This window comes from Topomyia yanbarensis, chromosome 1 (genome assembly GCF_030247195.1).
Source record: "Topomyia yanbarensis strain Yona2022 chromosome 1, ASM3024719v1, whole genome shotgun sequence".
NCBI lineage: Eukaryota > Metazoa > Arthropoda > Insecta > Diptera > Culicidae > Topomyia > Topomyia yanbarensis.
Window position 1 is genome coordinate 39,746,612 of NC_080670.1, and position 26,672 is coordinate 39,773,283.

Below are 26,672 nucleotides of genomic sequence, written 5' to 3' on the forward strand. Positions count from 1 at the left end.
CCGACATCAGCCATATGTTAGATCAACATTAGACCATTCTCGACAAATATTGGATCATGTTGGACTAATGTTGGGACAATGGTGGGCAAATCGTAGACCAATTTTTGACCAACGTTAAAACAACGTCGGACCAATGTCTCAGCAATGTGGGAAGGACGTTGGACAAATATTGAACGGTGTATGGCTTTGCAGTCTACTTTTTAAGCAAAAAAAAACTATTTTGTCTTCGTCATGGATGAAGACAAAATAGTTTGTTTTTGCTTAAAAATTAGACTGCAAGCCATACACCTAACCTAAAAAATGGAAACAATCGACTCCAGTTCAAAGTTCACAAATATTGAACTAATGTTTCATTACTATCGAATCAAGTTTGGGCCAATGTCGGACTAATGTTGAGCGAAATTTTGGATCTATGATTCAGGCCCGTAGCTAGGATTTTGTTTCGGGAGGGGCTTAAAAATTATTGCATAAATGCATTAATTCTGATGACTTGAGATATTTACTGGAAACTGAACGTAATTATGAAAAGTTCTTAGCGAAAACAACTCCAAGTTAGAAATTTCTCTAGTTACAAAAATGAATATTCAAGAGTTCAAATCAACTTTATGAAATTTTCAATTTAAATGATACTGAACATGTCGTAATCATAACAATCCTGAGAAAAACACATGTTGTTTCATTTGACTCTCGTGGGGAATGGGTTAAAGACTATCTTCGACAATATTATCAGGCAACTGAGAATAACTATCTATATATTTAAGTAAATTCTTTTTAGATATTTTTTATATAATTGGACTTACGAATTAAAAATATTGTAGACTGATTTTCCTAGATCCCTGAAACTATAGTAAAAGTCAAAATGTAAAGTGAGTGCAAAAAACTACTGATTTCACTACAAAGCAAGAATAAGAACCATAGCCCTATTGACTTCCAGCAATCTTGCAAAACCGTTGGAACTTGAGAAGATTACCTAGATTAAGTAATTATTATATTTGAACAATTGAAGGTTTTATTTCGGAATTCATGTGATTTTGGACAATGTAAAATATATATTTCAATGATTTAATCTACTAATGGAAACTACCCAGAATTTAATCTACTGAGCGAAACTGCTCAGAACTTGTTCACCAATCGAACGAAAATTGCTTAGCACTGATTAGTGAATGCTTCTAATTTACGTAAAATTTGGTAAATATAACATTGATGACTCGACCAAAATAACTAGAAACTACAAACATAGATAATAATTTCAGCATCACTTGCTTCCACATGGAAGAGAACACATCGCACTTACCGAATTTGCTTTGTTTTAGAGTTATCTGTTTTTAAATTACAGCAAATTATCCGTTTCCTGTGAAACTATTGCAAAACTTTTTGTCAATTCGATAAAAAAAATATGTGGACACTAATTTGCTCAATAATTGGTTTGTTTTTGAATAAAAATAATTACCTCTTGATTTTTTTTACAATCATCATCAAGATTGGAAGAGATATATGACTTCTTGAAGAAAACTGTAATGTTTGTCTGATTACAGGCTTGTTTTACCACTATTTGGGAAAAAGTTTCAATTAAAATTGTTGCACCTAACGCATCAAAGTTGTACGGATAACGAAGACGAAATGAGAAGATCAGAGCGCAATTCCGAAAGCACTCGTGTTGAGTGAATAGAAAAGATCGAAGAGTGATCTTGAATCGATTTCGATTGGTTGATTTTTTTCCTCTCTTTTCTCTTTTATTTAATATTATCTCTCTCATTTTATTCCATGACGAGCAAAAACAGAACGAAAGACTGTCACATACTGAAGACATGAAATCGAAACACTTATCCCAATTTATTGGCTTATAGATTCAATCAGTCCCAACATTTTAGTCGCTCTTCGTGATTGCCTATTGTATTGCTACTTTTTGACCCGTTCACTTTTAAAAGAAATTTCTTTTACACGTTTGTTGCAGATATCACGGATTTACGGATAGCAGTTTATTAGTACGGAACGAATTCTTCGTAATAATGAAATGAAGCGTCAATAAAAATGGGTACATATGTATTTTTTTTCATTCATGAAAATATTCAGGGAAAAAGTTATTAGCAAACAAATGCGGAAAGAAAAATCGGCCAACCAAGCCCATGGCTGGGGTAGGTTGGCCGAGTTTGGTAAAATAAGTTAAACACGTCAAATGTATCAGTGGAAAACTTTTAATTAAAAAAAACATCGTTTTTTCGTATAAATAAAATCCGCTCTTTACTTTAGTCTTTTTAACCTTTTTGAACTTAGTTTTGGCAGCTTTAGTGAACTTTTTACCAGCTTTCGCTGATTTTTTCCTCCGCCAGCGTACGGTTACGTTTGATTTCATTTTTCTGTTCCTCCAATACAGCTTTTATTGGGGAATCGGTTAAAATTTGAGTCGATCGGCGTTTACGACCTTGCTACTTCTTCGAATCAGATCGTGCACTCGCCTTGGGAAGAGGCCTGACGTCTTCAGAGAGGCTTACGTCTGCAGCAGATTCTATGCTAATGGACGAGTTTTGTTCGGGGCTGGGTCGATCTGTGACAAATCCTGCTAGAAACTCCTCAGGATTGAAGGGGTTCACGCCAAAGACTCTGAAGCCAGCTTGGCATTTTATTCATAAAATATCGAAATCAATTTTTTTATGAACAATTTCCGACTTTTAATGATTCTAATCTCTTATTTCTATTTGGTAATAATTTTAAATTATTTTTATTACTTATTTCTCGTGTATATTTTTCCTTATAATCATCAATATTAGCATAATATCAAATTTTGCTTTGAAAAAGGTTGGCATTTCACAAATATCAAAGTGCACATTATTCTACACCAAAATTACAACTCGGCCAATCAGCTTCGTATCAAGTTATTGAAAATCGAATGTAAATTGATTCGCGTTACACATATTATTTTTCAGAAACAGAAATTTACTCACCAGGGCCGAAAAAAGAATAAACGTGCTTCTGTACAAACGACAGCACCAAAACATCTGAAATTACGTCGGTACATTGGTGACCTAATACCTTACAAAAATCACTATAGATGTCGCTACTGCGCATAATAGCCTTTTCATAAAAGGCACTCGGCCAACCAGCCCCGTTCACCCATATTGCGTTAAAATGACGCCAAACAAAAACTGCCTTCTCGATTCATCCGAGAAGGCAGTTTTTGTTTGGCGTCATTTTAAGTTCTCAGACAAACTGAAATATTTTTTGTGTAGCACAGTACAAAGTACAGAGTGCACAGTGTGCACTGACCTAATACAGTAATTCAAAATTTGTGCAATTCAAAAACTTATCATTTAAAAATAACAAACGGGGTCGTGGGTCTTTTATATATTTTCTTATGTATACAATAGAAATAATATAACGAGTTTAAATGGTTATCCGGCAGATCTCGCGCATGCGCTTAGCCATTGCACGTGGAAACCTGTTTGCGAGGCGAGAAAATATTTTTTTCCTCACCAACTATGTTTTGGGAGGGGGGGGGGGGAATGTTCACTTCTATCTCGCTATTGAACATTTGCGTGTCATCGTAGTTACTGCCTTTATGTTCGCGAATATCTGATTTCTTCCTTGCTTCTCGCCCTCAATAATTGCCCTTCCGAATGGATTCCATTTCTCCCAAAAGTGACATTAATCTGCGAGTAAGCGGTATCCGATCTTGTAGCGGAACATTGATTTTCTCATCGTCCGTATATGGGAGGATCATGATTATAGCATTGTCATAAACAACCATGTGTTTCAAGTTGTTCGAAATGAATGGTTTCGTCTGGGCTAATTTGTTGAGCGCTAAATGCCTGACATGGTAGAGCTCGATAAAGGCGGCTTCCGGAAGTTTAACATCCAAGAAATGTTCCACATTATGCATGTTCGGTCCTATGCGAATCATCAATAATTTTATAATCATCGTATTTGGCTGGAGCACCACTTGTTGCTGCTGCTACTCACTGATCTCGGCAGATTACTACAGCAATTATAGTAACAGTTTCTTTTATTCTTCAGACAAGGTACACAATATGAACGTTAGTATTTTTGTCGTTCGCTTCGCACTGGCTCGAGCAAACGCAAAGCATAAAGTACACTGAATTTTATGACCATTGCCTTTGGTGGTTAGAAATAGCCTTCTTCAACTTTTTCTCAATAATTTGTTCAAACCAAATGAGCAACAAATTTTGTTAAAAGTTTTTAAAATTCATTTTTGAAAAATTTCGGGAGGGGCTTTAGCCCCCTAGCCCCCCCTCTGGCTACGTGCCTGATGATTGACCAATGTTGGATCAATCTTGTACCAATGTTCGACCAATGTTCTACCAATTGTGGACCAACATTATACCAATGTTTAATCAATGGTGGACTAATGTTGGACCAATTTTGGAACATCAGACGAATATTGGACCAATTTATGCCAAATGGTATACCAACATCGGACTAATGTTGGTACAAGATTTAACAAACACGGACTAATGAATGGCATTTTCCAATATTTGAACAACGTCAGATCAAGGTTGGTACAACTTCGACCAAAGTTGGACCAATTTTTTACCAATATTTGACCAATGTTTAAGAGGTTACATATCTTTTATTATTCAAAAAATTGAAAAATGTTTTATTACTTTATCTGAAAGGACAACTTCTTGAGAATACTTTTTCCAAAATTTTTATAGAGATCCGAGAAATAGATCGAAACTTACAGCGCTTCTAAGCGCGCTTCGTCTACCAAGAGCAATGGTAACTTAAAATTTTAAATTCGACTGTCTCGAAATGATGCTTTTCCAAAAATGATTTTTCCGTCTTCACGATAGTCGAAAAACCACTCAACCGATTTTCTTCAATTTTTTTCATTTGATCGTAATTAATTTTTCTCGTACCTTAACGATTCCTTTTTATGCATAAATTTTTCGATTTGTTGGAAAAACGTTCATGAATGCAGGAAAAATATTTATTCAACTAATCGTTAAGATACGATGAATACTTATACATATACTAATGGATTTTTTTTATTTCGATTATAGAGGTTCAACCCTTAAGGTCATTCGCAACCGGCAATCGATTTACCAACTACGCTGCGCCCACCCCCTTGGAATTTTTTTAAATTGTTGCGATTTTAGTTGATCTATTGGTCTTCAATCTTGATCACCGCAAACTTTTTAAATAAAAGCTGGTTTTGGGGAAAAGCCATTATTCCGCTAATTATCAACACATTTTTTACGTAAATTCAAACTTTCTTAACGTTTTCATCACAAAAGGTATGTAACCCCTTAACCAAAGTTGGACGAACGTTTCGACGTCTATGTTGAATCAAAGTTTGACCAATGTTGAACCAAATGTTCGACAAACGGCTATTTTTGACCAATATTGGACTAAAGCTGAAACAATGTTGGACTAATGTTGGACCAATTTTGGATCAATTTTGGACTATTTTGATTATTGTTGGACCAATACTGACCAAAGTTGGACCAATGTTGGATAAACATCGGACCAACGTTAGACCTTTAAGTGTAATATTGGACCAAAGTTGAATCAATGTCGGACCTATTTTGGACAAATGTGGGACCAATTTTAAACCTATTTTTGACAAATGTTAGACCAATATTGGGTCAATTTTATGACAATGTTGGAACAATTTTGAACCGATGATACACCAAAGTTGAACTAATGTCGGAACGCTGTGGGACGAAAGATGGACGAAGGTTACAGCAAGATTGCACCAAGATCGGACCAATGTTGGACGAACGTCGGACCAATGTTGGCCCAATTTTTGACTAATGTGGAAGCAACGTCAGACTAATTAATTTTTCGTCAGTGTTTGACAAATTTTGACCAATGTTGCACAAAAGGTGGACCAATTTCGGGGCATTGTTGAACGACCATTGAACCAATGTTGAACTAATGTTATAATACTAATGTTTGGACCAAAGTCTGATCAATGTTGGACCAATATCAGCCCGATTGTGGGCCAATGTTAAACTAATTTCGGACCAATTTTGGACAGAGTACTTAAATCTAGGGAATAATAGCTTGAAATTAATTAAAATTTGAAATTATTTTTTTGCATTGAAACTAAATCTTCTAATTGTACTGAACTTTTGACTATTTGGTAGAAAATAATCACAAAAGTATAACGTTAACGAAGTAACGAATGCAAAATAATGGAAAACACGATTTTTTTAGAATGTTTCATAAGAGAACTTCTGACTAGTTCTCACCAATCGCTGTATGCCGACAAAATTAGTTTGTGGAGTTACGTCTGCTTCCGGTTTGCTATTTAATCTATATCTATAAATAAAACGTTCACCGATAATTTTGATATAGCATGAATTGCTTCGAAAAAGACAGTAGCTAGCTAACAAGAAGACGGAAGGAGCCATGAAGTGAGAAACAGAGGATCAGTCAAATTATACTGTTGCATTAGGCTCCTGTGCAGTGAATTGTGCTTGAGATGAGTTTGCAGATAGAATTAAATCTAGCGAATTAAGGATACCTTGTTGATTTTTTGTCACAAATATGGTTTCTAGAATGAATGTGCGTCGAACTCGAAGAAAGCATTGTTGCTAAAAAAAACAATTAAATCTTAAATTGCTCCAAACCTCGGAATCAGAAAAAAATGCAAAAGGAAATCGTCTGCTAAAATGTGAGATACTGTTCCAAACTAAGTGGTCACATTAAACATGATTTGTTGATCAAAATAATTTGTAACTACCTACAAAATCTGATCAATAAAATCATGATTTTGAAATCATGATCAATAAAATCACCGCTACTAGGAATGAAACCGGTTCTCACCAAAAATGTCGGTACTAGAATAGATATCAGCACTTATTTAGCAGAGTTTTTAAAACAGTTTTTTTTAAGACTAGTAAAAGTATGTAATAAGTGAACAAAGTATTCAGTGCAACAGTGTATTTTTTATCTTTTGAAACCAATCTAATATAATTTGGACTAGAGAATTATTTGTTTTTTTTTTCCAAATATCTTCAAGTTCTTCCAGAAAAGCTACGGATCTAATAATAAAATAAAACAAAAACGGAAAACTTCTCCTGCCGAAAGTTGAATTACTTTTAGGCTAAAGTTTTAGCAACACATTCGCGTACGTTTTACGACTGCGAAAAAACTCTACTTTTATCCGCTTATAACAATTATGATTTCCGACTTCAGAGCCTTTCGAACTGTGGTATTTATCCGGAAAAGTTATTAGTTCTCTAACGAAGTGATGTTTTAATTAGTTTTGCGTAGGGCCAACAGCGCATGGTGACAGTTCCGAAGTTATTTTCCACAAATTTATTAGTATGTGGCCTCAAAATTGACCACTTGTGTACACAAATGACTAAGATGAGGTCCCGTTATCTTGTGAATACGAATAGTGTTCCTTTTTAGATTTAACGTCTATGTGGTAGTCAAGTCCGCTGCCATATACTGATGAGACTAATGTCGTTTTTGCTCGAGGCGAAGCTGAGTCGGGCTTTAACCGAAACTGCTGTCGAAATGTATGAACTAACAGTGGTTCGGATTGCAACTTAAATAAGTTTCGGGGTGAAGCCAAAACGTAAATAATCCTTGCATACTAAAAATTATGGGAATTTTGCATTTATGCACAAAATGGTTTCAACTAATTTTCTTTTAAAGATAAAAAATATCACTACCTATTTGAAGTTTGAAATTGTCATTATTTAGAATACCTGTCGATCACTCTGGGTAGCCAGCTGCCCAGTAATAAATTACCCTAAAAACAAAACAAAAAACCTAACCGAGCAGAATGAAATAAAGAGTGTTGTTTCATCATCAATGAAATATAACACACAAACAATAGTTCCATATCAACTTTTTAGTAGGGCTAATAAAATTTGTAAACAAACTTTTGTTTTGCTGATTTCTCTTAATTTGTTATAATTTCAACCCAGAAAACATTTGAAATTGATTATACCAAGGTTAAAGAGGTTGATTCATGTGTATTTTTCATGAAATTCAACTCGGCAGCGGAATAATGAACAAAATAAGTTTGTTCACAAAAATCTCTTTAGTCCTTTTGAAGAATTAATATTGAGTTGACAAAAATTCTTGTTTGCTTATTTTGGTAGCGTATGCAATTGATTGTTTTAAAATAATTTCAGACCAATTGCCAACCGCGGCTACGTTTCGCAAATCCCATTCTGTCGGTCTTATTTTGGTCAATTTTGGCCATTTTTCCCCCTTGAAGAAGAAGAAAAAACGAAAGAAAAGCACCATTGAATCAGACTATAACACCAATGTCGCAACAAATTGTGCTATAAATTAGGTCCCGTTAGTAGTTAAAAGAACAGAAAACTATAATCAAATGTCGACTGGGGATATAAAGGGCGAATACGAAATTATTGCGACACATTCAACAGGGCATAACTTTTTTACCATTGGGTAAAAATCAACCAAATTTTGCACACTTTCTCATTGATGTGTATTGTTTACATGCTGTCAAACTCGAAGTCGTGTTTTTCGATTCAACGAAAATGGAGGTGAACCAACGCGAGTCGAGAGAACAAATTCTTTCCAAACACCTGGAATTTCCTGACCTGTCGCACCGGCAGTTGGGAAAAATGTTGAACATTCACCATTCAACCGTCTCCAGAGTGTTGAAGTGGTTCCAGGAGCGGTTGACGATGGACCACGGCAAAGGAGCTGGAAGAAAATCGGGACCGGAGAACAAAAACACGGAGGGAAAGGTGAAGCGGATGATTAAAGCAAATCCCTACGTCTCAAGCCGTGATTTGGCTAAAAAGATCGGCATGTCGCAGAGCTACGTCCAGAATGCAAAGAAGAGAGCTGGACTACATACATACAAGTTACAGAACGTCCCAAACCGCGATGAGCGGCAACAATCGACGGCTAAAACTCGGGCACGGAAGCTCTACGAGAAGATGCTGACAAAATATGGCTGCTGTGTGATGGACGACGAAACGTATATAAAAGCCGATTTTAAGCAAATTCCGGGGTTGGAGTTTTTCACCGGCAAGAGCAAGTTCTAAGTGGACGACAAATTTAAGAAGAATGTCGAAGTTCGCCTCCAAATATCTCATTTGGTAGGCCATCTGCTCTTGCGGACTGAGGAGTGAGCCTTTCGTGACAAAGGGCACAGTAAATGGCTAGATCTACAAATCTGAGTGCCTCGAGAAGCGCCATTTGCCGTTCTTGCAGTAGCACGACGAAGCTCCGCTATTTTGGTCAGAATTGGCATCATGCCACTATTCTAAAAGTGTCCTGGAGTGGTATGAGGCCAATTCTGTCCATTTTGTTCCAAAGGACATGAAACCGCCAAACTGTCCGAAACTGCGCCCGGTGGAGCAGTACTGGGCAATGATGAAGCGGGAACTTCGGAAGAGCAAGAACACAGTCAAAGACGAGAAGGACATGTTAAGAAAATGGAAAAAAAAAACTGAGAAACTGGTACCGGATGACACTGAAAAGACTTTGATGGAGGGCATCAAGCGAAAATGCGTTCAATTTTACACTCATGGCTCCATCGATTAACTTTTCTTTTGATTTTTGAAGTAAATATATGTATAAAACTACCCTAAAATTTTGGTTTGATTTTAAACATTATAAGAAAATTGGCATGACATGTTCGGTGTTGCAATAATTTCGTGTTCGCCCTTTAGTTTTGATAGTATTTTGTTATAAGCTACTGTTAGGGTAAGTTCTAAACACAAATTTTAGAGGACTTGCAACTAAACGCAACGTTTTTTTACCGTACCTATAGGATTAACCCGATTGATAGCACTTTTTTATCAGTTCCCTGGTAGTCTTCACGCGAGCAATTATCAACATAAACGGCATGCGCCAAATAACAGAGAAACTTGAACCTGACGAGACGCGCAAATGCGCTGAATCACGGAACAGAACCATTACAGATTCCACTCCATTCCTTTCCCCGCTTCACAAGTAGGAAGCGACCAGATCCAAACTATGAGCGTGATCTCAGCCAATTTGCGACAATAGCCTTAAAAGAAGTGCGCTTTCAGTGAACTCCGGCAATCTTGATCTCATTAGTAGTGCCGTAGTGCGCAGGCATGGAAAGGGAAAACCTGCACCTCACGGCGCGGCGCGGCGCACTCGGATAACCTTGATCTGGTCAGTTGGACTCCCCTAGCAAACTGACTGACTGACGACGCCGCAAGGGCCGGTTCCGACGCATTAGCTTGAGCTGTACAGGTCGGTCGATTCTGTTCGCTCGCTGCTGATGGTGGAAGTAGGCTAATGGTTCTGAAAGAAACAGGTCACTGACGTCTGGCGGTAATGGCTGTGGGTAATATGGAGACTTTTTATACATTTTTGCGAATCATAAAGTAAATTCATTGAATTTGAAATAGATAAAGTCGGTCTAATAATGAATTCGGCTCCTCCCGTTTCCTTACTGTAGCGCCTCTAGTTGTCATAGCAATAAACTGGTGACAGTGTTTCGATCGAGATGGATTGTTTATTCAGTGGTGAAAATTTCATCAGGATTATTAAACACTTTCAAAAGTTATCGAAAATGGAACACGAGGCGTGAAAAAAGCTGCACACTCATGTCAAAAACCCAGTGCTCAAGGGAAATAATGTCGTTTGAAACTTGTCTAGAAAATAGGAAATAAACAGAAACCAATAAGGGAAACAAAAAACTACGTATCGTATGTACAGATTGTGTACGCTTCACTCTGTTGATATTTGGGTAGTAAATACCCAATAAACAAACGGGTTCCTACCCTGGGGGTATTCCCCTGTGATCCACCGATAGCAATTCATGGTATGTTTTGATCCGCGACCGATTGAATCGAACCCAATCACTACTAATTTTGCATTGAATAAATATTCCCATAACCTGTTTGCACCGGGATTCGCCATCGAAATCGAGAGCAAGGTATTCCGCTTCCGGTTGATTAAATAATGATAATGGCTATAATATCCGTTCCGCTAATGGAGCGTCTATGCATGGTAATTTTTGGTTCGCTGGCATGCAAATAACATAGAAAACGAATTCGCGTCTAGCATCTGTCTCGGAGTTGTATTTTCAAGCAACAACAACAGCAGCAGTAGAAACAGTCGTAATCACGCTAATAAATAAAGAGACGGCCGAGTGCTTGTGGCACTCAATAAATATTGATTCGAGAGAGGTGATAATAAATTGCTGGATGGCCGAGAAGTTAATAACGCTGATCGTGTATCACGAGGGATTGAGTTCTAATAGTTCTAATAAAGATATCTTGCAGTGGTTCTGATTATGATGAAGCCTTTGATGCAATCAAGAAAAGGGCCCTTTTTGCGATACTCAAGTAGCTGAATAAATCCAAAAGGTTTTTGGAAAAATGCACAGAGATTTATTTTTTTCAATATTTCCATAGATGAAGCCCATTTTAAACAAAAAATAAGATCTTTTTAGATTTCGATAAAACGTTAAACTTTGTCCAATCATTATGACAGTACAGAGGTCGTTGACAAATAAAGCCAATAATAATGGCCCTAAGTGACTTCCTTGAGAGAAATCAGAAGGAATTGCCAGTGTCTTACCAATTCCAACATCCAGAATAATTGGATTACTGACATTATTGTGTAATACTTTTTCGAATGAGATCAGAAAATGCAAACTACTATGAGCCGTGTCAAATAAACGAATTAAAAAAAATCAAACTAAACTATTGTCGGTCATAGTTCTTGCACAATATAAATAATAAATAGATAATTTGACCTTCTTCTAATAGGTTAAACAATAATTTTATAAATCTGCAAAGCTTCCCATCTTTCGTAACTATAAACCTGTGCGGCTTTTTTAACCCACTGAGGCCGTGTCGTATGAAGTACGTCCCCAATAACCTACAGCAAATAAACATTATAAGATCCGAATAAGATATCAAGGTTGCCCAAAAAAAGTGAAATGAACTAACTCGGTCTATCCGCTTAGATGACCCCGACGGATTCCTTCCCCCGTCCATCAAACTCGGTAACGTGATATCGGTCATGTAAGCGCTAAACGAGATTATGTGATTCCTGACCATGTAACGGAAACCTTTCTTTTGTGGTGAGCATTGAGGTTTAATTTGTGGGACATCGCCGCCGTAGCGCCGACTCTGGTGAACTATTTACATGCTATGCAAGTCAGTACTAGTTAACCAGTAGCTACAGTAGTGCTACTATACAGAAGTAAAAAAAAAATGATCGCAAAACATCTTTTGTCCGACCGGGTCCTATACACAATGCAGACGGCTGCGGTGGAACACACATACACACACACAATCACATGAACGGAAGTGCTGGTACATTATCATTTTAATTCGATTTTCACTTTTGTTAACGTAGCACGCACCGGGCTTTGTATTAACTAGTATCCTCCATGTACGGCTGTAAAATGTAGCATTTTTATGCTTTCGGTTAGTGCATCGGTGGCGTGATATTTATATGCGCATTTAGCGAAAGTGTTTAACAATTGCAACTGAAGTTTAGTGGACCTGTGCTGAAACGCTTGCAACCGATGGCGATTTCGGAACGCGCAGGGAACTATAGAGGAAGGTTTAGTTTGGAAACTGATTTTATTTTGTACAGTTAGGTTAGGCACCGATGTCTATAGTTCAACTACAGGAAATACTACTGCTTAATATGTTTGTCTAGACTCTAGTGGACGATGCACTCGATTCAATGTCATGTTAGAAACGGTGCGGTAGTAATATGTCGAAAGTTTTTTAAAAGTTGATTTCCACATGTTACACATATTTCTCAGTAGCACACTGTTCGGTTTTAGCCAACCGAGTCAGTCTTCAGGAAAGTCTTTCCTAAGGTTGAACATGAACAGCTGGATGCATACAGTATACCATTACTTTTACATTAATTTTGGAAACTGCATTGTACAACTAAACAATGTTTAGAATTTCTAGATTGAAGAACGAGCGTCACAATAACCGGAGCGTCGTAAATGATTAAATCGAAATTATTGTTACCCGTCATCGGTGCACCCGATTTGAACCTCCAAAAATTGGAAAATGACACGGTCATTTTGGATTTAAAAAAAAATATGTTTTGTTCGTTGAAATACTCTGGGCAGCCGGCTGCCGATCTTTATACATATTTTAACTTTGTTATTCGAGTAGAAAAAAAAATTGCTTGCAAAATATACAACGTGAACCCCGAACAGCCGACTACAAGGAGATTATATACAAGTTTCGAGTGTACACTTTTGTAATTTTGTGTAAAATTACGTACACTTGAAGTAATTTCGTGCGTACCCTTGACGAAATTTTTTACGAACGCTTCATTAATATGAACAATTTCTTACAGACGGGATTTTACGTACGCTTGACGCATTTTTTCACGCATACTTGACGTATTTTTAAGTACATTTGACGTAAAAAATTGCGTGCACTTGACCTTATTTTTCATATAATTTTACGTGAACTTGACGTAATTTTATATATAACTAGCCAATACCGAACGTGCGCTGCTCAGATTTTCAACGAAAGAGGAGGAAAACACAATTTGTTCCGTAGCACCATCTGGCGGGCAGATAATCCCCAACCAATAGCACACAAACACGCTCCATAACAAATGACTACCGTGTAGAAATTTTTACGCAAATCGGTTAAGCCGTTTGGGAGTCTATAAATCATATACATACAAACTTTGACTTTTATATATATATATATAGATAGATAGATATATATATACAGGGTGTTTGGTTCATGGTTAAGAATCTCTCGGGGGGTGATAGACTGCCATATTTGGAGAAAAAAATTGTTCTACACATACCATCAAATCTCAACCGTTACAGAGTTATTGAACTTTTTGTGTAAAAAACTTATTTGTCTTAAAATACCTCTAACTTTAAAAGTATACTTTGTATTTTAAATGTTTCAGTTTCATTCGAAAGGTGAGAAAATTGCCTATTGAATGGTGTTCTCATATTTTTTAAGTAATTAGTTTTAATTACCTTTTAGCTGTAAAGTAGTTAAAAGTTAGTGTTTTTGAGGAGGTTTTTGCTAATTTTCTCGAAATAATGAAGTATGATTATAGCAATATCCATTATCCAAAAGTTGGGTTTTAGGACGATTCATAATTTGTTCTTGGACGTCAGATTTCTATCTCTTCTAATTTTTTTGTAATTTCATTACTATACTTTTCCTGTAACCAACTTGCAAGTGCTTAAAAGACTCTAATCTAAAAAATATGATTTATATCGTTATTTACAAGATTTCATTGAAAAGCTGAGAAAATGTCCTATCAGTGTATGTACAAATATCTTTTAGTTAAGTGTACTAAATGATTTTTTACTAACGAAATAACGCAAAATTTGTGTTTTTTGGAGAGTTTTTTAATTATTCTAATTATTAATCAACAAAATTTATCGTTACTATTGTTCATTTGATGCCCCTTAATGTTCTCTATAACTTTTTATTAGACACTTTGTCTATATCTCTTTTCATTTTGCTGCTATTTAATAGTTAACACAGCAAGAGCTCGCCACAAATGTAGTGGGTTCGAAATCGTTATTTTTGCATATGAAACGATGTGATAAAAACGATTTTGCGTCGAAACCAAAAGAGATAATTGAATGGAGTCAAAGAAAGAACTGCAGAACTTGCTGAGATGCATTATTTCCATGATAATAATGGTGATGTTTATTATTTACTATTTTAAGAAAATTAACGAAAATGCTAATAATAGCATTAACTTTAAACTAATTTACTTCTAAAAGAATACTAAATTCACTTAACTGAAAGGTATTAATACTTTTTTCACTGTAAAATTTTCCTGGCTTTCGAATAAAAAGAAAAAAAGTACAATAAGTGACATAATTTTTCAATTAGAGCGAAAATGAGATAAAAATATCCAAGTTGAATAACCCAAAACCGTGAAAATAAGAAAAGGTAAGTGTATCATGTCAAAGAACGAATTAAGCAGCTCATCAAGACTAACAATCTGAATTATTAAAATGATGAGGTTAACTATTAGGATTTTCAAGAAATGAACGAAAAATCGTTTAAAATTGTTTAATTTTCAATAAATTACTTTGAAAAGGCTACTTAAACTCATTAGCTGAAACATGTGAGGGCATCGCTCAATGCGAAATGTTCTCACCTTTCGAATGGAACTAAAACATTTAAAATACAAAGTACACTTTTAAAGTTAGAGGTATTTTAAGACAAATAAGTTTTTTACACAAAAAGTTCAATAACTCTGTAACGGTTGAAATTTGATGGTATTTGTAGAACAATTTTTTTCTCCATATATGGCAGTCTATCACCCCCCGAGAGATTCTTAACCATGAACCAAACACCCTGTATATATACAGGGTGTTTGGTTCATGGTTAAGAATCTCTCGGGGGGTGATAGACTGCCATATTTGGAGAAAAAAATTGTTCTACACATACCATCAAATCTCAACCGTTACAGAGTTATTGAACTTTTTGTGTAAAAAACTTATTTGTCTTAAAATACCTCTAACTTTAAAAGTATACTTTGTATTTTAAATGTTTCAGTTTCATTCGAAAGGTGAGAAAATTGCCTATTGAATGGTGTTCTCATATTTTTTAAGTAATTAGTTTTAATTACCTTTTAGCTGTAAAGTAGTTAAAAGTTAGTGTTTTTGAGGAGGTTTTTGCTAATTTTCTCGAAATAATGAAGTATGATTATAGCAATATCCATTATCCAAAAGTTGGGTTTTAGGACGATTCATAATTTGTTCTTGGACGTCAGATTTCTATCTCTTCTAATTTTTTTGTAATTTCATTACTATACTTTTCCTGTAACCAACTTGCAAGTGCTTAAAAGACTCTAATCTAAAAAATATGATTTATATCGTTATTTACAAGATTTCATTGAAAAGCTGAGAAAATGTCCTATCAGTGTATGTACAAATATCTTTTAGTTAAGTGTACTAAATGATTTTTTACTAACGAAATAACGCAAAATTTGTGTTTTTTGGAGAGTTTTTTAATTATTCTAATTATTAATCAACAAAATTTATCGTTACTATTGTTCATTTGATGCCCCTTAATGTTCTCTATAACTTTTTATTAGACACTTTGTCTATATCTCTTTTCATTTTGCTGCTATTTAATAGTTAACACAGCAAGAGCTCGCCACAAATGTAGTGGGTTCGAAATCGTTATTTTTGCATATGAAACGATGTGATAAAAACGATTTTGCGTCGAAACCAAAAGAGATAATTGAATGGAGTCAAAGAAAGAACTGCAGAACTTGCTGAGATGCATTATTTCCATGATAATAATGGTGATGTTTATTATTTACTATTTTAAGAAAATTAACGAAAATGCTAATAATAGCATTAACTTTAAACTAATTTACTTCTAAAAGAATACTAAATTCACTTAACTGAAAGGTATTAATACTTTTTTCACTGTAAAATTTTCCTGGCTTTCGAATAAAAAGAAAAAAAGTACAATAAGTGACATAATTTTTCAATTAGAGCGAAAATGAGATAAAAATATCCAAGTTGAATAACCCAAAACCGTGAAAATAAGAAAAGGTAAGTGTATCATGTCAAAGAACGAATTAAGCAGCTCATCAAGACTAACAATCTGAATTATTAAAATGATGAGGTTAACTATTAGGATTTTCAAGAAATGAACGAAAAATCGTTTAAAATTGTTTAATTTTCAATAAATTACTTTGAAAAGGCTACTTAAACTCATTAGCTGAAACATGTGAGGGCATCGCTCAATGCAAAATTTTTAAAATTTGCAAAAAAAAATACAAAATATACTTTTAAAGTTAGAGGTATTTTAAGACAAATAAGTTTTTTACACAAAAAGTTCAATAACTCTGTAACGGTTGAAATTTGATGGTATTTGTAGAACAATTTTTTTCTCCATATATGGCAGTCTATCACCCCCCGAGAGATTCTTAACCATGAACCAAACACCCTGTATATATATATATATATATATATATATATATATATATATATATATATATATATATATATATATATATATATATATATATATATATATATATATATATATATATATATATATATATATATATATATATATATATATATATATATATATATATATATATATATATATATATGATAGAAGATATAGATAGATTTAACATTTACACGTAATTTTTCGTTCAAGATCGCGTACATGTTTGTATGTGTATAACAATTTGCGCGTTTCGTATAAAATTTTGTATGTGTACTTATTTCCGTACAATTTTGCATGTAAGTTCAGTTAACACTTTTTATATGTAATTTTACGTATAGAGTAGAGTGGGGTCAAGTATAGATCAGTTTTCTTTGGCGAGCTCGTGTGTATTTTTGCACTGATTTCGACATACAAGCACTCGTTGGAAAGGTTATACATCTGGCGACGTTTTGGCAAAAACGATTTTATGCCTGGCTAAATATTTTTCAAACTAAATCAAATAAGGCGAAGGTACTTTTTTCAATGTTTTCAAAATCTGGGGATATATTCGAAGTCAAATAAAACAATGTATTTTAACGACATTCAATTAGCAAGGAACTGGAAAATGAAGTATATGTTTCAATATTAGGGTCATATGAGCAAGCTTAGAGATTACCGGCGACTTAACCCTTTGTCTGCTACCGCAGGAGTCAGGATCTTTTGGCATTCGAAATGCGAATCACCTGAGTCTGCGGCATGTCCGGACGAGCGTAAAGTAACTTGTTACTTCATGCTGTCGGAACCGACAAAAAGTTATGTCACGGTGAACTTCCACACTAAGCTTTTTGCGACGTTGAAACTCATTGAATGAGCTAGTTTTTGCTCTCACTATATGCCTACCGAGGTGTTTTATTTAATCGGCATTTTGTGTTTGCATCAACCGTTGTGGCATATGGTCACTGTGTGCTAAATTGAGCACGGTAAACTCTAAGCTTGCTCATATGACCCTTTCCACGCTTTTCTAAACTTTCTTCCTTCAACTCCTTGCTCTCCCTTGAGTACTTATGGCTCTTAATATTGAAAAATTTACTTCATTTTCCAGTCCCTTGCAAATTGAATGTCGTTAAAAACATAAAAAAGGAAAATTGACTCACTCTTAGTCGTTAATAAAAAAGGTAAAAAAATGTAGAAAAAATCAGAAGAATCTAAAAAAATCTAGAAAATCAGTGGTTAAACTTTTATTCGAAGAGTATGAATACTGCAAATTATTTAAAAATAATAACGCAAATACTAAATGCAATCCATTGACGTCATTCAGGTAAGAAAATGAGGAAGTGCAAATGATGTGAAAAATCTTGAAATCGCGAAAGGAAACATATTTGCGAATGACTTCTCCGGTGTCTTCGCCGTCGCCAGAGTGTGGAATTGAAGTTGTGCATAATGTAAATGTAAAACTAAGAACTATTTACGTAATTTTATGGCACATTACGTGCACTTGACGTAAGTTTATATGTACACTTGCAGTAATTTTCGATGTGAAATTACGTTAACAGGACGATTTTACTTACACTTTGTGTAATTTTTACATACACGTCATGTTTGTTTTACGATCACGGTAATGTTTTATGTAATTGCGCACAAGTTTATGTAAAAGTTTCCGTACAAGCACAACATTGCATTAAAGGTTAAATTCCAGAATGCGCACAAATTCACATTCAAATTTGAATTCGAAAATTCTTACAACTTTACCTGCAAGTTCATTTATAACTACATGTTTGCCTTTCAAGCTTTAGCTCAAGTATGCGTATTACACCGGTACAAAAATTGACTTGAAAACCTCTCAATCGGAAGGTAATTGGCTCCTAAAATTGAGTAAACTCGACGTAATTTTGTGCGTGTACTTGACATAACCATTAAATGTGACGTGCACTAGACGTTAGTTTTTACGCATACTTGACGTAATTTTTACGTAATCGTGTCAAGTGAACGTAAAAACCTATATTAAGCCTAATTTTTCATATGCATTTACGGAAAAAGCACGTAATTTCCACGTAAAATTTATTTTTTTACGTACAGTTGACGGAATTTGCTTATTAATTTTTAAATTCACACAAGATTGTGTATATTGCATACAGACAATTATATAAACAATACAAGCATACATACAAGCTCGCACACAAGATTGCATTCAAAATTGCGTACACGTTCAAGTTTGCGGATAAATCAAGCTTAAGTTCTATCTCGTGTACAAGTATTCACAAAATTTTTGCGCGGAACTTGACCTAATTTTACAAGTAATTTTAGGTATACTTGAAAGAATTACATATGTAATCTTTCGAACACTCGACGTATTTTTTATGTATGCGTCTCGTAGTGTTTTTACGTACACATGACGGATGTTTTTTTCAATACACTTGATGTAATCTTTAACGTACTTTGAACTTTCCCATTTGGGCACACTTGACGAAATTTTATATATAGTTTTACGAACATTTATATATAAATTTACGTACACTTGAGGTAATTTTATATCAAATTTCACAATAGCGAATATGGTTGCATACAGGTTCATGTGCAACCATGCGTACTAGTAAAAATTTGCTCTGAAAAGTAGCTCGAACCAATCCTTTTTGATCGTTTTAAAATTTTAACAGTACATATCGTCGCTGTTGTGCTATCTTATGACAAACGCCATTTTGGGGTAAACTGAGTTAGATATGCCACATTACTCGTCTAACGAATCTCTACAAGATGGCGTTCCCAGAATTTTGAAATTTTGCTTGGTTACTGACATATAATGAGAAAAGCTATTAGAAATTGTGAGTTTTTTGCCTCGAATCATTATATCTTGGGATTGGCTCAAGTTATAATGAAGTTTTAGTAGCTTTTATGTGTAAAAATGCCATAGGAACACAATGGCAAAATAATTTTCAAAAGAAAAATACATGCATTGGGAGAAAAACGCTGTTTTAGCTTTAAACTGGAAATATTGCGTATTTGACAACACTGTAACCAAAAATAACTATTTTTTCTAGGTTCCCTGACTCATTTCCTTCAAAATGCATCCAACCGATTGTTTATAGCCCAAATTAAACCAAAGATATGAATAAAATTTCATAATTGGGGAAGTTTTTCTATGGAAAATTTTTCATGCACGATTATGACACATCATACAAATTTTGTCATCAATACACACCTATGACACGTGTGAGTGCGACTTTTGTTTACATTTTTAGTGACAACTCGCAACATAGTCAATCGATCTTCGTAATATTTGAGAGATTAGACAGAATAGGTAGAAGCATCAATTGTCTTCTCTGAATTGTTTCTACCATTTATAAGTTTCATGATATTCAATCTCAAACTTTAAAAATCGTTTTTCTCGAAATGTGCAAAATGGCGCTTGTCATAAGATAGCACAACAGCGACGATATATTAAAAAATACATTGTCCAGCAACGCATGTAGGATTTTATTTTTTATTGCATACTTTTTTTTATTAAAACAATGTTGTGCCGATTTTAATGACATTTTCAGTGTTCTTTATAAATAAATCTGCCATTTCGCGAAAACTAAAAATATCAAAAACAACCTACGTACATAGCTTGTTACCGTTCTAAGAAAACGAAAACACTTTAGTAGTTGAATCTAGGTAAAAACATATAGCGAAATTCATAAGAATTATCTTATGATGCATAGAAAAATTACAAAACTATGTTTTCATAACAATAATATGAAAACATAGGTATTTATAAGGTATTGTATATGCCAGTAGTTTGAATTACATACGAGTATCTTACGATTATCATAAACATAAGAGAAATGTATAATATTGTCCTATAAAAAATCAAAGATAACCGATTTGACCAAATAAATGCCGTTTCATAAGATAATCTTATGATTTACATACATGTTATTTGTGGCTAAAAATATACGATACAGTGAAGATTCGATTTGATCAGCACCCGATTTTATCTACCCCCAATTTCATCAGCTTTTTGACCCGATTTCATCAGCTTTATATGAAAGTTGGTAGTTCGATGGGCTCTAGCAGACGAACCAAGCTGAATTCGAGTAAATCCTTTCTTGAACATATTTTTATTATCCTAGAGATCCCAAATATGCACACAAAAATTTGTTTATTTTTTTTATTTTGCACTGTCAGACCCCCTTAACGTAAATTTAAGCTAAATAAGCAGGAAAGATTATGAGGCTACATCTAAGGATTAAAGAGGAATATTTTAAGGTCTTCGGTTTCTTAAAATATAAAGAAAAATATATGTCCCGATTTTATTAATGTCCCCATTTTATCAGCTTAAAATTCACCAAGGGGCTGATAAAAACGGGTTTTCACTGTATTCCTATGAAATTTGCTGTATTTTCGACCCTGAGCTTTTCCAAAAAACACTGCAACTTTCTTGTGATAAAACTAGTTGGAAAAACCATTGTTTGTATTTATTTCATAATTAGTAATATAAATTCCATTTCACACGATTTTGATTCATTTCTTTTATTGCGCGAAGAAAAATTTCTGAAATATGCCATATTTTAAGTGCTCTACAGTGATTTACCCTCTTAACTTTATATACAAAATGGCGTTTCGTATGTGTTCTTTACGTTCCTTGCAAGTAATTTTGTATATAAACACTTGACCTATTTGTTATGTAATTTTACATGCAAAATTACGTCAAGTGTACGTAAAATGAAATCTAAATTTCATCGAGTATTCGTATTTTAACGTACAATATTAGGTCCAGTGAACTCAAAGGTTTCACACAAAAAAAATCATCAAGTGTACGTAATTAAGCATACAAATTTACGTATAGTGTTTGCAATTTTACATTCAAAATTACGTCTAGTGTAGGTAAATTAAATACAAAGTTACTTTAAGTGTACATACAAAATTTTGCCAGTACACTTAATTCTACATACGAAATTTCAAAATTCATACACGAAAATAAAGTCAAATGTCAGTAAGCCTATATACAAAAACGGGTAGTGTACGTAATTGTACAAACAAAATAATGCCATGTTTATTTAAACATTTCAGGAAGGAATTTTAATATCAAGGTGCACTTATTGACATTTAACTAATTTTCAACAATTAAAAGCAAATGAAGAACCGAACGAAACGCAACGAAGAATTAATTTAGAAAGTGTTACTCTTATTCGTGATTTTTAGCATACACTTTCTTTCTCAACTCTTCTCTTTCGGATATATGAATATTAGAGGTGACCTTCAAATTTATACTGCAAGTTGTTTTTTTAAACTTCAGGAGAAAACATTGAACATCTTCAAAAAGTTATTCCTTGTCTAATTCCATAAGTCAATTTATCAGTGGTGAGTCCGAAACGATTTGAAATCAAAGGATTTTAATTAGCTTCAGGTTCCGGGATCATTTTCTTCATTAGAGCATAGCACTGAAACATTTGATCAATTCACTTTCATGTTCCCGTCATATTCGAAAAGACATTATGATTCATAAAGGAATAGGTATCTAATATTTATCAGCAAAACATTACTCTCGCAAAATAAACGTTATAACAATTAAATTGCTATTTGTTAAGTTCCCTGCATACTTTGCTGGGGCTTATCCCACAATCCTCAGGCCACATTACATTCAACATTGTTGTATTAACCACCGGTTAGAGTGAATGCTAGATAGCAGCGAATAAAAATTTCAACCGATAAATCACTCACCTTTCGGGAACTGCACGAAAAAAAAATCGAAATCCTTTCAAGCTGAACAGCAGCCTGACAGATTGCTGGAAACCACACAATAAAAAACACTTTCTATTTGGCTGCAATATTACGCTTCTTCTTCCAGCTATTTACTTTAGCGGCGAACCGGCACCACTGAATCTCTTATCTAATGCACACTGGACAATGACTGGCCACCACTACTAAACACACCACTAATCCACTAGAGTATAATTTCCGAAGCGTGCGACTATTAGCGAATCATCACCGATGGCTGCCAACGTACAATAAAACATTGCCCGTTGATGGGTAATGAAAAAGCAAACTAATGAATTAAAAATAATCACAACAAGAGCTGCTCTGCTGAAGCATCTTCACAGGGTGGACTTCGCGGAAGGTAGAGGAAACACAAACGTTACACGGCCCGCGCAGCAGATCTCTAACAAATATTGTAGTAAATATTCAATTCCTTTTCACTTTGGCTGCCTGCTCGAATCACAATCACCTTCCTTGGATTTCGATTTTTTCTTTTTTTTTTCACTCAACTCTTAACATCATCTTTTGTGCACAACCAACACTCGGAAATCCTTCACCTCCTTAACCTGGCCTACTCGGGCAACTTGTCGTGGCGTGGCGTAGCCGATGGCGAAGTGCATTCGATCACAGGTTTGATGTAATCTGTTTCACACGAAATGCACAATTTCTGACCGGATTGTGTATCGAACTATCGCCGAAGAAATGCAGTCAAACCAACACCGTACCAGGGGTTTCGACACCGTCTCGCAACCAGAGGGCCGACTAGGCGTGTGAAATCATTATCACTGCTGCTGCGGCAACTCACTCGCTGGCGATAAAACGGTTGTTTATGTAAATAGCTGTTTTCTGTACGACTGTCATAGCACAACACTCGATCCCTGCGGCTGGCGGATTTATGTGTAGGGCCAAGGATGACACGGCTTTTTGCCGTTATAGTCGACACCTACTCTGCCTAATGCACGTGCACACTTGTAACTATGCCCGACTTTTCACCGATTGGAACGCGAAACGACCATCAGAAGCCCACCAACCGACTAGATCATTCACTCACCGCCGACTGGTTCGGCTACTAGCCCGACACACTAATCGCGTTGATCTCCCCCCAAAACGGCTCTGAATAGGACTCGATGCTCTTGAATCGCAGAGAGCATCCCACACACACAGTTCGCCACCGCGCAGTGTATCTCACCGATTTAACCTATAGCCGATCCAGGGGCTACTACGGCTGCTGTTAGTGTTGTTGTTGTTGTTGCTGCTGGTGTGGTCTTTAGAAGATGCGCGAGAATCGATTCGAAACTATTGTTCCACACTCGATGAGCTGTCAATTAAACGCAACCTTTACTAGACGACGACGACAACGATACGCATACTTGAACACACGAGCATTCCAATCTAACTGCACGATGTGATCCACTAAGATCAAGCGCACTCCGCGATTTCCCAATCACTTGGTATTTGTAGGTATGCATACGATCAACGAGCAAACGTCACTAATTGCAGCTATTGTTCTGTAACTTGTGTGCGCGCGATCTGGGTTGTTCTCACCCAAATCAGTCAGTCAATCAATTGGAATTTGTGTTCGCTACTCAAACGGTTGCGATGATGCGCCGCGTAAAGCTGGGCACCCTGGACTGGAAGTGGATCACCTTCGCTACGTGCTTCCTTCTTTCAAAGCTGTGCCGTGTGAAATTACAACGCTGCTGCTCTTTCTTTCCGCGAGTGTGGAACCGATCTGGCCGGCCAGCTAGTGTTCACCGATGAACGGCAATTGAAGTGCTAGTCGTGTGACGAACGACGGGAATGATGCGAGTAGCAGAGTTGCAAAAAAACAGCCAGTCTGTAAGGTTGAAAGAAATGGAACGAACATTAGCATTCTGAACAGGTGGTTTGTACTGTTTTAAAGGAAAATGTATGTAATTAGAGTAACAGCACAGATGGAATGATTAATAGGGTGTGTGTGTGCGAGTGTGTGAACAATTCCTGCTCACAAAACGTATTTCCCATGGTACTCGATTACCGAACTAAGATTCGATAGCTGATTGAGTAGTACAAAGTGATGTCACAGCCAGGCCCGTACGTACGGGAGGGGTTTTTGGGTGTACAACCTATCCCCACGAAGAGTTGGAACTGTTTTTGAAAGTTACTAAACTTTTTAATCGGGGAAATGACTGACCTGTCGTAATTATGCATGGAAAATCTTCTATACAAATAAAGCATCAATTTTGAATTTTTATTAATACCTTTGGCTTGTTTAGACATCGCACACCAACACACCCACTTCAACTGCCACGAGAACGAGGAATTCGGACATCACTGGTTTGGACTTGATTTTTATTACCCCAAAATGTTGGCGGTATGAATACGAGAATAACTGATTACTGCTTATTCTGCTCCGATGCGTCATATGACATCTAAATATTTGGCCCGCTTTACACCGTTTGTCGGTCCGACCGAACTAGTTCTCACAGTAGCAGGAACCATGAAGGTGGAGTTCTTATTGCAACGCGTTCTCGCTTTAAATCACGCCAACTTTTTCCCCCTAATTGCTCAAGTGTAGAACAAATATGGGTCGCTCTAACGCTTTCAAAATCTACGTTATTCATTTGCGTAATATATATTCCTCCGGATCGTACCAACGACTTGCTCTTGCCCCTTTGGGGTGTCGGTCTTACCCGCAGCGTTTTTAACCCTCAAAAAGGCAACCGGGTCTAAGAGGCCCGGCACGTTACAATTTTTTAGTTACAAAAAAATGTGTATGCAGTATAAGCTTGGGCATGGAAATTTTGATAAGTAGCTTTGAAATCTATAACAAAAATAAAGAATTGTGAAATTTTCATCTATGGAGTTTTGCGCAGCTATGTTTGAATTTTTTACATGCACAAAAAGGCAAGCCGGGTCTGGCAGGCCCGGTGTGCATGCAATACTAGGCTACTACTACTACTAGGAATACCACGGGTTTTATACATTAATATTTATCTGAAAAAAACATTTGGATGAGTTCATCGTCATATTAGCAGGAATTTTTTCATGTTTTGATTGATTTTATCTTTTTACCTTTTCTTTTAAGAAAAAAATCTTGAAAGTTTGAGCGAATTCTATACATTTCTTTTATAAGAAATGTAGAAATAGCATACGATAATGACGTGTGTCATATTTTTTTGGGTAAATACTTTTATTTCACTCACTGTGGTCTACTTGACAATTATTTGGATACAACATAACCTAACTCTGTCGTTATTGTCTATTTGTTGTCTATTCTTTCTGTTATAGTTTTCGTAATAATTCAAATTGTAGGATCTAAAAACAACAAAAAATTGAAATGGCTATAAGACGATATGCCCATGTTTTCAATCGTCTCAAAGAATCTGAAGTAATGGAAGAAATTTGAGCAAATTCAACAGCAGACGATTCCGAAACTGATTTGCAAAGCGAGGAAGAAGATGTGAATGATATTGCTTCCGATGATGAATTTGATGTAGAAAAATATGAATATGTACTCCGGTTATGCATCAGAAGAAATTGATAGCAACCCAGAAACATTTATTGGTCGTGTTCAAACGAAATGGAGCTTAGAACCAATCGACAGTCGACGTGATCTTCCGAGTACTACCCTTTTGGAAAAAAAATTGAGCTTTTTACATTCATCGCCTTATACGCTGAAATCGGGATTTACTGCGTGTTCGTACTCATCATCCTGTAATTCCGGAACCGGAAGTCGGATCAATTAGAAATTCAACAGCAGCCAATGGGAATGCTGTACCTTTCATTTGAAACCAAGTTTGTAAAAATCGGAAAAGAATTCGCTGAGAGATAGGTATGACATTATCTTAGGAACTTGGTAAGTTCCCCCGGGGCATCAAGAACCGCCATAGCTGGCCAATGTGGTCGAAGTACCCTCGGTGGGTCATTAATGATCTAGACATGCAAAGCCAAGTAATGTTGCACATATTTTAATATATATTGCATCATTTGGACATCATGGTGGTATCAGTTTCTATGGAAATTTGCTGTGTGATTGTACTCTTCAACACCTAACTCCAGAACCAAAAGTCGGATCAATAA

The 26,672-nt window shown here is 35.5% G+C and overlaps 1 protein-coding gene across 2 annotated transcripts in view; it reads right to left on the minus strand.

Moving 5' to 3' along the window:
• Positions 1 to 23,926, minus strand: part of LOC131677403 (myb-like protein A) — a 444,108-nt gene extending 420,182 nt beyond the window's left edge. Inside the window, exon 1 of one of the 2 annotated variants that reach the window (XM_058957206.1) lies at positions 22,575 to 23,926. The gene's annotated coding sequence lies outside the window, so the exon portion shown is untranslated. The remainder of the gene's footprint in view (positions 1 to 22,574) is intronic. The other variant, XM_058957207.1, reaches the window with a different exon arrangement.
• Between the last annotated feature and the right edge of the window lie 2,746 nt (positions 23,927 to 26,672).